At 51.1% G+C, this 14,272-nt stretch overlaps 1 protein-coding gene and 1 pseudogene across 3 annotated transcripts in view; both read left to right on the top strand.

Moving 5' to 3' along the window:
- The window catches only part of LOC144104128 (triokinase/FMN cyclase-like), a 203,296-nt gene that overhangs the window by 6,764 nt on the left and 182,260 nt on the right, over nucleotides 1-14,272 (top strand). The window lies entirely within an intron of this gene.
- LOC144105384 (eukaryotic translation initiation factor 4E-1A pseudogene) lies at nucleotides 3,391-4,370 on the top strand (annotated as a pseudogene).

Below are 14,272 nucleotides of genomic sequence, written 5' to 3'. Positions count from 1 at the left end.
GTGGTCCTGTTTGCGAGTCCGAGGACTGTTGCGTGTAGGGAATCAATGGTACTTTGCACGGTGCATGGCATTTTCTTGATGTCTGTAATTTCCGGTCGCACCTGGCTCTCGAAACCGCCCTCGTGCTGTTGTTGTATCGCCCGTTTCTTCAGGGCGGATGCGTCCGCGTCAGGAACGCTCGCCGGTACCTACTGTTGTGCGTTCTGTTTGCTTTGTTCCACCACGACGCGCTCGCGTCTGAGTTCTCGCATCTCTCGCATTGCTTTTGTATTTGTTCGCGAATTACCGCGTTCTCTTTCCTTAGTGCCTCTAAAATGCCATTATCGGCTTTTTGATTTTTGCTCTGGGACTGCATGTGCTGTTACGACCCCCTCCCGCGCGATGCCCCGGACAGTGTCCGCCCAGCTAACTTCTCTCCGGGAGTTGGTGTCCTTGATCTCGATCTTGTCGGAACGCGGCTGTGTCTTTGCCGGCTGCGGGACCGGGACGGGCCACGCGATCGCGATGTGGATCTGGGTCTGTGCGGCTGGATGGGCGGGAAGTCTTGCTGTGTCACTTGGGCATGTGCGTTTTGGCGCTCCCATCGTCGCCTGCGAATCACGTATACGGAGTCTTGTACCTTGCTTTGCAGGCCTTGTCGGCCGTCATGCGAGCGCCGCCGCACAGGTTACACTTTGGCGAGCATTGGTGTCCCTGGTCTGGGTTGCGAACTTCGCAACCCCTGCAAATAGGGTTGGCGGAATTTGGGCAAACGTCCATGCGGTAGCCGGAGCGTCCGCACTGGTAACAGATGTCAATTTGCTTGCGATACAACGTGCAACGAACGAGTGTTGCGCCGTACTTGACGAGGTTGGGCACTTTGAGTCCGTCGAATGCAATTACAACCGTGGTCGTAGTGCCTATGCGGTTGGCCGCCAGTGACAGTGGGTTTCTTGGGTTTACGATGTTCTCATCCAGTGCTCGGTGTCTGTCCTCAATGGGGATGCCACGAATTACTCCCTTGGTTGTATTGTCGGGTGCCATTTCGTACGAGTTGACATCGTGCGATGTTCCTTGTGTGTGAATTAGCCGCATTTATGCATAGCTGTCCGCGTTCGTTCGTTTCGGTGTGCTAACGACGACGATGTTCTGGTGTAAGTTCGGACAGACCCTGTCTTCCGTACTTTCGTACCCCGTTATGCCGGCGGCCTCGAAGATTGCGGCGGTGACCGTCAGGGCGCCGACCTTAACGATGTCGAGGCCACCTTTTGGTCGAAACATGATTTTGATTTCCCCCTTCGGTAGTCTGGGCATGCGTCCCGCATTGATAACCTTTCCTTTGACATGATTGGGTTTCGCACCTTGCTGGCCGATGCCAGGCGCGTTCGTTCTTGCATCGATGTCGTGCGTCGCATTCGCACCGCGGTCTCGGGGTCTCGAACGCCGCGCTCCGGCGGTCTTCCATCCGGCTTCTTCGGTAATTGCGTCGGCGGAAATGTCTTCCCCCATCACTTGCACGTTCATTCTTGAGTCACGTTCGTCGGCTTGGGCCGCTTCGTTGGAAAGAGTCCGTAAACGTGGCACCGCGTCCGTCGGCAACGCACAGCTGTTTCGCCGGCTAGGCCTAGCGTCTGGCGTACACGCCTAGACCTAGCGAGGCTACGGCGTGGCCGGAGCGCTGGAAGTTCAATATCTCTGCGAGGAGTAGTGTCCCACCTCAAAACTGGGTATCCATCGATGCCTCTCGACTTAACGGATCCGTTGGTGAAAGATTGGCGGTGAAATACAGTTGTCACCGCTGCAAAATCATGTGTAGAAGACAGAGCCGATGTGAACGCGTCCGCGCACATCGGGGATTGCAGCACCATCCAAAAACCAGTGTTGTAGGCGTTACCGAAAAAAGTAACTAAATATGTTACTCGTAACGTTAAAAAAAGGAACGCGTTACCACCCTACGTTACCTACAAAAAAAGGTAACGCGTTATCGTTACCGTTACCGAAAAAAAGTACCGCACGTTACTTTGCCGTTACATAATGGCCATAAATTTTAATTTTTCGTCACCTTAAGAACGTACGATAACAAGTTTACAAAGCTCACATTTCACATATAACATCTAGCCCAAACAACTATTTTACGCGATATCCTGATTTAACGAGAATACTTTGCACAAATGTGCAGGAGCTTAGCAATGTTATAGTGGCGTAAAGTTGCCTGCAGAGTTACATGTGTTGCATTCTAACTGTGGGGCACATGATGAAGCCATCGTCTGAATGTGGTAGTGGCATTAAAAACAAAATGACACTCCATCATCAATTCTAACCTCACAAAGAAAACATCGCTGAACTCTCAACAAATTTAGAGTAATTCTCAAAAATGTGATGTTCCAAAATGCTCCGCATGCTTCCACTCTGTAGAGTGTTGTGTGTGTGAGTGGTTTGGGGAGGGGAGGTAGGTGAAGCCAAGTGTGTGAATGCGTGTTCGATCAGGTGTTTCGTGCTTTATGGCTATTCTGTCTTTTCTTTAGTTGGGTGCGTTGTCAAGGGCAGCTGTTTTCTGGCATGCATGCGAGCCCCAACAAGGGTAGTCAGGACCACCTGTACATTTTGTTTATTTACATCACTTTAGGTGCTCTGCGCTTTTTTTTTCTAAAAAAGGGGGCGGAGTGGGTCACAACTGTAACAAAAAGTGACTAGTAACGTGACACCTCACGTTACCGAAAAATGTTAACGTAAGTACGTTACCCGTTACAGTTCCGAATTGGTAACGAGTACGTTACTAAAATATCGAAAAAACTAACGCGTTACCGACAACACTGCCAAAAACCAATTTCAGATCCCCAGGTGGTCGAAATTATTCCGGAGCCATCGATTACGGCACCTGTTTCTTCCTTTCTTCTTTCACTCCCTCCTTTATCCCTTCCCTTGCGGCGCGGCACAGGTGTCAGCCGACATGTGAATGTGAGGCAGATACTGTGCCATTTCCTTTCCAGAGAAACCAATTTTCTCTTTTCTGTAGACCATCGGCGTTCATTGTGTTCGTTGGCGTTGACAATGTTCTTTAGACTCCAATGATTTCAAGGAAAGGAAGGGCGCATAACTGGCTCCCTGGCCCCCTGGGTCCCCCCTGTTAAAAATTGAAAATTGCACATTATTTCTTTTCCTCCATGCTGCAGATTCTCGCAGGGAGGCACACACATCGCGCGCATAAAAACCACATTTCACTACAGAAAAAGAAAATAAAACTATGAAAATGAGCTCACATTTTCAGCATTTCCACTACGATATTTATCGGCTCTCAGTAGTTCGTTTGACCGCTGTAAGTGGCGTGAGAGTCGCGTGACCGGCGCATGAGCGCTCCTCGGCCTCTCATTGGGCCAGCTCATCCGCGTTCCGCCTTTTTCTGCCAATCGGAGCGCCAGATTTCGGACACCGCCGTTTGCCTATGCCCTCGCGAGTCGCCTCACGTTCGCAGCGTTCGCAGTTCTGGTGATACCGGCGAGAGATTCGCAGTGAGTGCCACGTGTTAGTTCTGTGATCGTTTGCTATACGCCGAGCCACGTAAAGCTGCCTGCGAGTTTTGCTGAGTATGGCGGCTGAAGGCAAGCAACTCGAGGGCGACTCGAATGATCGTGAGCAGTCCCAGCTGGATCGCACAAGCGCGTCGCTCAGCAGGCCGTTGAAACACCCACTCGAACATCGCTGGAGCCTCTGGTTCTACAGGAACGACAAAAGCCGCAGCTGGGAGGAGAACCTTCTGGAGATCTCATCGTTCGACACAGTCGAGGACTTCTGGGCCCTCTACAACCACCTCGAGTTTCCCAGCAAACTGCCTTCCGGCTGCGACTACTCGCTTTTCAAGACCGCCATCAAGCCCATGTGGGAAGACCCCCGCAACAAGCAAGGCGGTCGGTGGCTCTTCAACTTGAGCAAGAATGAGGGGTCAACAGTCTTGGATGACTACTGGCTCGAAGTTCTGCTGTGCCTGATAGGGGAAGGCTTCGGCGAGTTCAGTGATGACGTGTGCGGTGCGGTCGTCCAGATCCGGAACAAGATTGACAAGATTTCTGTGTGGACTGCCGACGTTAGCAGAGTCGACGGAAACGTGAAGATTGGGAAGACTCTGAAGGAAAGGATGAACCTGCATCCACGGTACATCGTCCCGTATCATGCGCATGCTGACACCCAGTCCAAGCACGGCTCCACGGCGAGGGTTAGATATGAAGTTTGAGTGCAGATTGGGACCAGCAGCTCAACGGGAACGTGACTTTAAAGGAAGGCACATCAACCCATGACGGTATTCTGACGCCGAATGGACTTGTATCCGGAGTACTGAGGCATGGAGAAGGTGAAGATTCCGTCCAGAGAGATGACCCAGCCCGGTGCGTGTATATTTGTGCCGTTTCTTTTTTTGCTTGTCTATGTGTGCTGCTGTTGGAAAAAAATTACAATAAAATTTTATTTCAGTTTTTGCTTGAGTGATTGGTTGTGCGAATCTACGGCGCTGCGATTTGGCGCCGAAGTTTTAACATAACAACCGACTGGCTTTCCCAAGGCACAAACGTCTCGCGGGCAGGGGCTCGCCTTCAGCAGTTTGATTTTTTTTGTTTTTAACTCGTAAGAAAATTAATTGGTTTTTAATTGTTTTTTATTGGGAGGGGGAGGAAATGCCGCAGTATTTGTCACATCTCGGCGGGCGCCGGAACCGTGTCGTAAGGGAAGGGATAAAGGAGAGACTGGGAGAAGAAAGGAAGTAGGAGGTGCCGTAGTGGAGGGCTTCGGAATAATTTCGACCACCTAGGGATCTTTAACGTGCACTGACATGGCACAGCACACGGGCGCCTTTGCGTTTCGCCTCCATCGAAACGCTGCCGCCGTGGTCGGGATCATTTAATTGAAATTGGTTTTGAGGTAAGCAAATGACGCAGTAACTGTGTCACGTATAATAGGGAGCCTAAATTAAATTATGACCGAAAGAGTTTTGAAGAAGACTACGAGGTTGGCGATAAGGATGACGTGGATTAACCGAAAACTAAAGAGGTTGAAGAAAAAGAAGCGTTCGGTGAGGTGGGAAGATATGATTGGTGGAGGAGAGAAGCAGAGGACGAAGCTTGTGCGACGTAGCCAACGACGCCGGCCTGAGCACGTCGAACGCCATATCGACGCCGGCTACTGGACCCATACAACGCCGCAACCGTACCAAACCAAATGTGAGCACTAACGCCGACCGCTAGCAGTAGAACGCTAGTAGTACACGCTGGTAGCAGTGTTCCCGGGTCGTGTGTATTTATAGTCTGTGTTTTGTGTTAGTTTTGTTAGTTTTGTGTTCTAGTGTGTGTGTCACTTAGGGTGTATTAAAGGTGCGTCTGTGTGTGTTCACCTGTCGGCTAGTCAATTCTTTCGGAACGCCAGTAGTAGACGCTGGTAGCAGTGTTCCCGGGTCGTGTGTATTTATAGTCTGTGTTTTGTGTTAGTTTTGTGTTCTAGTGTGTGTGTCAGTTAGGGTGTATTAAAGGTGCGTCTGTGTGTGTTCACCTGTCGCCTAGTCAATTCTTTCGGAACGCCAGTAGTAGACGCTGGTAGCAGTGTTCCCGGGTCGTGTGTATTTATAGTCTGTGTTTTGTGTTAGTTTTGTTAGTTTTGTGTTCTAGTGTGTGTGTCAGGGTGTATTAAAGGTGCGTCTGTGTGTGTTCACCTGTCGCCTAGTCAATTCTTTCGGAACGCCAGTAGTAGACGCTGGTAGCAGTGTTCCCGGGTCGTGTGTATTTATAGTCTGTGTTTTGTGTTAGTTTTGTTAGTTTTGTGTTCTAGTGTGTGTGTCAGGGTGTATTAAAGGTGCGTCTGTGTGTGTTCACCTGTCGCCTAGTCAATTCTTTCGGAACGCCAGTAGTAGATGCTGGTAGCAGTGTTCCCGGGTCGTGTGTATTTATAGTCAGTGTTTTGTGTTAGTTTTGTGGGCTAGTGTGTGCATCACTTGGGGTGCATTAAAGGTGCGTCTGTGTGGGTACACCTGTCGCCTAGTCAATTCTTTCGGAACGCTAGTAGTAGACGTTGGTAGCAGTGTTTCCGGGTCGTGTGTATTTATAGTCTGTGCTTTGTGTTAGTTTTGTTAGTTTTGTGTGCTTGTATGTGTGTCACTTATGGTGTATTAAAGGTGCGTCTGTGTGGGCACACCTGTCGCCTAGTCCATTCTTTCGGTTCGAGTGTTATCAGGGGAGATCCGTGACAAAGATAAGTGGCGAGCCTGTGCCAGGATTCATTTCCCTTGTTTCCCTTTGCTTTGCCTGGGATCTTTCCGGTTTCACGATGTTTGAAAGTATGGATTTGGTAAAAACGTTAGAACTCGCGCTCAAGCTAGGTTTAAGCAAGGAAAAGGCGATGCGTCTCTGTGACAAGGAGAACGAACAGGCAAAAAGGCAGAGAGAGGAAAAGGCGCAAGCACGCGTAGACGCTCGCGTAGCCGAAGAGCGGGAGGCGAGAAGAGCTCGCGAGACAGAACAGGAGAAAAGGATAGAACGGGAGAAGGAGTTTCTTTTGTGGAAACAGGCGCATATCGCGGGAGGATACAATGATCATCGTTCCTTAACGGGCACGGAATCTCCTAGACTGGCCAGAGTTTGTCCAAGAAAGCTGATGGCTCCTTTTGGTGACAAAAGAGATGATCTGGACGCATATCTGCAACGATTCAAGCGATTAGCTTTGGTGTAAGGCTGCGAGCGCAGTGAATGGGCCACGGCATTGAGCATGTGTTTTGTCGTGGAGGCTCTGAATGTGTTTGGAAGGATTCCTGCTGCTGAATCCATGGACTATGAGAATGTCAAGAAGGCACTCCTCGAAAGATTCAGGCTTATGGCAGAGGGTTTTCGTGAGAGATTTCGCACCGCGAAACCTGAGGATTCGGAAACCGCTAAGCAGTTTTCCTGCAGGCTGACCAACTATTTTGATAGGTGGCTTGATATGTCAAACACAGAAAGGAGTTTTGAAGGGGTGCGTGACAAGCTGGTCACAGAACAATTTTTAACGTGTTGCAGCTCAAAGCTAGCGCTATTTCTATAAAAAAAGTTGTGTTCACTAGAAGAGTTTGCCGACACTGCAGACCAATTTCTCGAGGCTCAAGGGCTGAGAAATATGAGTAAGGCAAGGGAAGAAACACAAAATGTCCCAGAGACAGATGGGGCAAGACCAAGAGCATATGTCGCTGCATCTAATGCGCCAGTAAGGTGCTTTCTCTGCGGCAAGGTGGGACACCATGCAGTTGACTGTCGGACTAGTAGCGTTGCTCAAAAGACACAGTTTGTGCGTCACGGTTGTAAGAGCAGGGGTCATACTCTGGGTGAGTGCCGATACAGAACGCAGGACCGAGTTGCATCATTGTCGACTCTCGGGCAGAACTTGTCACGCCTCCTGATGTTCCACAGCTGAAAGGAAAGCAAACGCCGCTGGAAAATGAGGCGGTGAGTAGAACAAACAAGTCGAAAGCAACAATGCCGGTTGTGGTTGGGCAAATAGGGGACCGCCCTATAGTGGTGCTTAGAGACAGCGGAGCCAACACAGTTTTGGTTTGGAGAAGCCTGGTGAAGGACGAGGATCTTTCTTACAGGGGAAGCGTCGGCCGTCACTCTTGTAGATAGCACAGTAAGGAACCTTCCCGAAGCCAGGATTCTAGTGTCCACGCCATACTATACTTGACAGGTAGTGGCAAATGCGTAGACCAACCCATCTACGATCTCATCTTGGGAAACATTCGGGTGCAATTAGTGTCGACGACCCCGATCCCGAGTGGAGGATGCTCGCCGTTGAAGAACATTCAAAAGGTCCTACGTGCCAAAGATTACACGTCCCTGCCACCGTAAGCAGACGAACGTGTGAGTCCTGTTGCATGACTCGATTTCCATGTTGGCTATCAGAACTCCGCGAGAGACGTGATGCGAATAATTGAAGGACTATGGGAAGAAAATGCAAGAGAGGCAATCGGTCCACGACAATGAGGCATGTCACCCGCAACCTCGGAAGTGGATGCAGCGCGGAGGCTAGAAAAACGAGTGCGTCTGTTGCGCTGTGTGCATCTCAATATGCGGCTCATAAAAACTTGAGAGGGCGCCTCAGACGAACCACGTGCACGAAGCTGCTCCTTTTTTTTTTTTTCACTGGGGAACAGGAGTGTGGTTGGGGCGGTGAAATGACGATCGTGCTCGTACGGAATCGGTGCCAATTTCGGATCGGATCGGTACCGTTAACTGCTTCTTTTATGGACGCAACTTCTTTTTGCACGTTCCGCCGTTGCCATCGGCCAGCAAGAGCAAACTGAGATCATGTAAATAATGGTGTTTTACAGTCAAGTCTGCCTCTTCATGCTATTAATTTATACCACATTTCAGGGTTCGAAAGGCCGTTGAATAACAAATAAATACAAAAATTCCTTTTATTTTTTTTTTGCACGGATGAAGACTAGCCTGCTCGTTCACTTCAAGCCTTATATTAAATGAAAAAAACGATTGTTCGTGTTTAATGCCAGAAACACCTAGATATCAAACCACCAGCCTGCAGCCAGCCCGTTTTTATCGGTAATGTAGTCGCGAGTCTGAATCGAGTGGCGGGGAAGATTTTGCTTCACAATCAATATTTATTAAATCCAATTTTCTCGCAGATAATTGCGTCATTTGTTGGCGGACAAACGTCAGCATACCCAGAAAGAGCCAGATAATATTTTTTTTTTGTTATCAGGAACGGTAAATGTTTGGAATTGTTCTCAAAGGGACACTTTATTTTTCATTGTTTTTATCGTCCCACAATAATTTTTGTCCCTCAAGTGTTGAGCCTGTTACACGTAAATGGTGCAGGCAGGAGCTTATTACTTTTCATTCTTTTATATCGCCCCTACCTACTGGCTATCCCTTACGTCACGTTCCTCTCCATTCATTTTTGTGCACCGGAGAGGTTGCTTTGCCTGCAAGCTACACGAAAGCACATGAATTTTGGCGCGATGCAGCCAGAATTTGTAGCGCCACAGGGCCGAGGAACCGCGTTTTCGAAATTCCAAAAGCTGAAATCGATATTGCTTTCGGCGCGGCTACATGATTCTCAGTGATTAAGGAACCTAACAGTAATAGTTTAAAAGTTAACTATTCAATAATAGTTATCCAGGCTGCTAGTTAGCACGCCTGTATACTGATGTATTACACTGCTAACAATGCTATGCCGAAGAAAACGCTTTTCTAACACAAAAAAGTCTATTTTTAAAAATTGTGTAAAGTCTTAGGAGAAACAGCCTGCATACCGGCTTGATCCTGTAGTCCAGGTCCAGTTCCATGTTCCCGGATTGCAAAGTTTCTGTTCGCTACTACCCGCCGCGGTGGCTCAGTGGTTAGGGCGCTCGGCTACTGATCCGGAGTTCCCGGGTTCGAACCCGACCGCGGCGGCCGCGTTTCGATGGAGGCGAAACGCTAAGGCGCTCGTGTGCTGTGCGATATCAGTGCACGTTAAAGATCCCAAGGTGGTCGAAATTATTCAGGAGCCCTCCACTACGGCACCTCTTTCTTCACTTTTTTTCTTAGTCCCCCATTTATCTTTCCCTTACGGCGCGGTTCAGGTGTCCGCCAATATGTGAGAAAGATACTGCGCCATTTCCTTTCCCAAAAAACAATTTCCAATTCCAATTTCTGTTCGCTACAAGCAAAATGCAGAAAATGTCGAGTACGCGGAGGCTGCGCTGGGCGTTTTTTTAACGCGCACGACCGTGTGGCCGAAACCATGCTGTCGGAGGTATTATTACCGCGTTCGAAACTAAGTTCCGGACCCCTCCACTTCCGGGCATGCTACGTTACGCAGGTTTGGTTTTGTGTTACAAAAACAAGAAACTTAAAAAAAATTTGGAGGAAGCTTAAGCTTCATCCTTAAAAGTGAGTCGCGACAGCGTGTCGCAGCGTTGCCAAGGAGTGCACGGAACGCCATCGCCCGTTCGGCGCGTCGCGTGTCCCGTTGGAAAATTTAAGAAAGGACGCCTGTCTCACATATCACGGCGGACACACGAACCGGGCCGTAAGGGAAGGAAAATGAAATAATAATAATAATTGGTTTTTGGGGGGAAAGGAAATGGCGCAGTATCTGTCTCATATATCTTTGGACACCTGAACCGCGCCGTAAGGGAAGGGATAAAGGAGGGAGTGAAAGAAGAAAGGAATAGGTTCCGTAGTGGAGGGCTCCGGAATAATTTCGACCACCTGGGTATCTTTAACGTGCACTGACATCGCACAGCACACGGGCGCCTTAGCGATTTTTCCTCCATAAAAACGCAGCCGCCGCGGTCGGGTTCGAACCCGGGAACTCCGGACCAGGCCCCGCCGCGGTGGCTCAGTGGTTAGGGCGCTCGACTACTGATCCGGTGTTCTCGGGTTCGAACTCGACCGCGGCGGCTGCGTTTTTATGGAGGCAAAACGCTAAGGATCCAATGTGCTGTGCGATGTCAGTGCACGTTAAAGATCGATCCTTGGTTGGTTGGTTGGTTGGTTGGTTGGTAACAACTTTATTTAAGGTCCTGCAGAGCTTTCGACGACGCGGCCTTAGGTCTCCTACGTGGGGGCGTCGAGGTGTTGCCTCGCCGTCGCCTCGCGGGCCTGCTGGACGGCCCAGAGTTGGTCACCGAGGCTGGGGCTGCGCAAGGCAGCGGCACACCGCGGCGGGAGGGCTCCGGAGTTAGCACCGTGCGGGTTTTTGTTACAGTCCAAGAGCATGTGGGTTAAAGTGGCGATATCCGTGTGGAAGACCTTGCATATATTTGCCGGTTATGTGCCAGGGTAGAGCCTGTGGTATCGTTCCAGGTAGGGGTACGTGAGTGTCTGCAGTTGTCTGAGGGTCGCCGCGTGCGCCCTGTCCAGCTTGTCGCTGGGCGGAGGGAAGGTTCTGCGGGCCAGGCAGAGGGCCTTGGTAATTTCGTTGTAGCTGGTCAAGCGGTCTTCGGTGCTGTCCCATGGACGACGGTCGCCGGCGCGGTTCGCGAGCTCGCGCGCCTTGGCGTGTGCCGTCTCGATTCGGTTGCGATATGGCTTCGATACTTCTCCCACGTGCGCCGGGAACCATTGAATCCTGGTTTGAAAATCTACCTCCCGCTGGACTTGTCGATTGCTTAGGACTCGGGCCGTGCTCTGTGAGATCCATCCTTTGGCGAAGTTTCGGACCGTTTGTCGCGAGTCACAAGAACCGTGGTGCACGTCGGATCCTGAGGGCGAGTGCAACCGCCGCTTCCTCCGCTTCTTCTGCGCGCTCGCACGCTACGCTTGCCGTTATGCGCGTTTCGCCACTCGAATCGACGACCGCAACCGCGAATCGCGAGCGTTCTGCGCAATCAGCGGCGTCAACGAACCTTGTCCCCGTTTCGTCTCCGTGGCTGTGTAGGAGAGCTCTGGCCCTGGCCACTCTTCTTCCCCGGTTGTGTTCCGGGTGGATATTCCGTGGAATCGGGTCGACTCTTATCGTTTGTCTGATCGCGTCCGGAACGGTAACTTTCCGGCCTTGTTGTGCGTGTAACGGATGCCGAGACTTTCCTTGATCTGGCATCCTGCAGTCTCGTGCCCGCTAATCTTTGTGAAGTGCGCTGCGCCTCGGCGATTTCGCTAAGCGTGTTGTTACGCCCGAGCTGGAGCAATCGGTGCGTGCTGGTGGACTCGGGTAGACCCAGTGCTATCTTGTACACACTGCGGATGATGCTTCTTCGCCCTTGTACGAGTTGTGGAATGCCGCGACGTACGCAATATGGCTCATGACTAAAGAGTCTATGAATCGTGTGACACTCGCCTCCCTCATTCCGTTTCTTCTGCTAGTGACCCTCTTGGGGATTAGCATGGCGTTAGCCGTCTTATGCTTTAATTTAGCGATCGTTTCGCCGCTGACGCGGTTGGCCTCGATTACCATGCCGAGGATCCTAATTATTTGACTATCGGGATGGTTGCTCCGTTGCTCATGCGTAGTCCGATCTCTTCGTATTTTCGTCTGGTCGTTGCCGCATTCCCACCACCCCCAGGTGGTCTGCCCCTCTGCGTAGGGCGGTAGAGTAGGAGTTCCGACTTTGTAGGCGAACATCGTAATCCCGTACCCACAAGGTATTCCTCTATTGTCTCGATTGATAGTTGCAGTGCCGTTTCGATGTGACCGTCGCTGCCTTCGTGCACCCAGAGGGTTATGTCGTCGGCGTATGTGGTGTGCCGGACGTCTTCGAGTTCTTGTAGCTTTTCTGCTAGCCCGATCGTGACCAGGTTGATGAGCGTGGGCGAGATGACGGAGCCCTGCGCGGTGCCGGTGCTTCCCAGCGTTTGCTCTGCTAGCTGGAGGTCCCCTGCCACTAAAACAGCTCGCCTGTCTGTCAAGAAATCTTTTACGTATAGTTACGTGCGTACACCTTGGTTTTGCCGCGATACCTGGTGTAAGATCGTCGTGTGCGCGATTCTGTCGAACGCGCTTTCAAGGTCGAGGCCGAGAATTGCTCTGGCACGTGCCTCTCGTCGAGCCGTCAAGCACCTGGTGCTTCAGTTGTATCATTGCGTCTTGCGTGGACAATTGTGGGCGGAATCCTATTATGGGTGGTGCGTATGTCCCTTTCTGCTCTAAGTGGGCTGGCCAGCGGTTAAGCAGTTCGCGCTCCATGGTCTTGCGACGCCCTACGTTAGCGATATGGGGCGAAGGTTGTCGAGGCTCGGCGCTTTTCGGAGTTTCGGGATTAGTATTATTATCGCAGTTTTCCACTGTTGCGGGAGGCTGCCGCGCTGCCAGCAGTCATTGATGAATGCCATTAACTGTTCCACGGATCGGTCGTCGAGATTCTTCAGGGTGCGACTCGACACCCCGTCACGCGTCCCCTGGTGGGACTTGGTCCGTTTCGTCCAACAGATACCTTTGCAGGTTCCACTTTCCCGTTGTGTAGGTGGAAGTCGACAGCGTTGCATAACTCGTCCCATTGCTGGCGGTTGAGCGTTCGGCAGTGCTTCTCGATGTTGCGGTTGATCTCCGCTATTTTCTTTCTGAGTCTCCGATTAAGTCTCTGTCCCTTCCACCTAGCCATGACCGAGTTCTTCGCCTCGATGAGATGCGCCAGGCGGCTGTCCATCTTGTCAGTTTCAACATCGGTTTCGACGGTCTTGGTTGACGCTTGGGCGTCTGCAACCAGCGAGCGGGTCCAGGCTTCGATGTCCGTGATCGTATCTGCTGAAGGCTGTTGTTGGTCTCGTTTCTTTCTGAAATCTTCCCTATCGGTCCATTTGAATTTTTGTTTACTGCCGTGCGCCTTGTCCGGAGTGTGTACGTGTATTCGACGATCATGTGGTCGCTCCCCAGGTCGGTCGACGTGTTCTGCCACGTGGTGGCCGTCTCCCCGGCATTTCGGACGAACGTCAGGTCCGGGGTTGTGTCCATGGTAGTGGAGTTACCTTTTTCTAGTCGCGTGCGCCGTATCCGTAACGTGGAGTTCCTGCGCATCTTGCCCGAGTTGTCTTCCCTTGGTCGTGCTGTAGCCGTAACCCCATGCCGTGCCTGCCGAGTTGAAATCTCCCCCTGCAATCAGCGTACAGGACCCGGCAATCTTGAGCGTCTTCTGAAACAGCGCACGGAATCGTTGGCGGCGTTTCGACGGGCTGCTGTATACATTCAGTATGAATATACTTTGTTTCCTCTGCTTGGTGGGTATCAGTTCAATGAGAGCGTGTTCCATCTGGACGCCGCTTAGTTCGTGGTCAACGAATGTGAGACGCTTCCTAACGAGCGTGCATACACCCCTCCCCTCGATTTTGCTGCCGTGCGTTTTGTAGCCTGTTAAGATAGCCGCGTTGCTGAGTGTTTCTTGGAGTAATATTACGTCCGGTTTACGTGCTGCGTGTCTGATGTGTTGCTGTAAAACCGCCTTTTTACCGGCGAACCCGCGGCAGTTCCACCGCCTTTTTGCCGGTGAAGCCGCGGCAATTCCATTTCCATATGCCTATCCCTTGATTATCGTTGGCCATGTAGATGCTGATGCAAGTTACCCGGCTGCCCTTGATGGTGGCTCGGTCCCGCATCACTGCTTGCCGGTGCGTGTCCGTGTTGTGTGAATACGGAGTGATTCATTATTATTTGCATGTTTACTTCGAGGTTAGTGGTCCTGTTTGCGAGTCCGAGGACTGTTGCGTGTAGGGTCTCAATGGTACTTTGCACGGTGCATAGCATTTTCTTGATGTCTGTAATTTCCGGTCGCACCTGGCTCTCGAAACCGCTCTCGTGCTGCTGCTGTTGGTGTATCGCCCGTTTCTTGGGGGCGAGCGCGTCCGCGTCAGGA

This window comes from Amblyomma americanum, chromosome 9 (assembly GCF_052857255.1).
Source record: "Amblyomma americanum isolate KBUSLIRL-KWMA chromosome 9, ASM5285725v1, whole genome shotgun sequence".
Taxonomy (NCBI): Eukaryota; Metazoa; Arthropoda; class Arachnida; order Ixodida; family Ixodidae; genus Amblyomma; species Amblyomma americanum.
The sequence above is the reverse complement of the archived record's forward strand: the minus strand, read 5'-3'. Positions and strand labels throughout refer to the sequence as shown.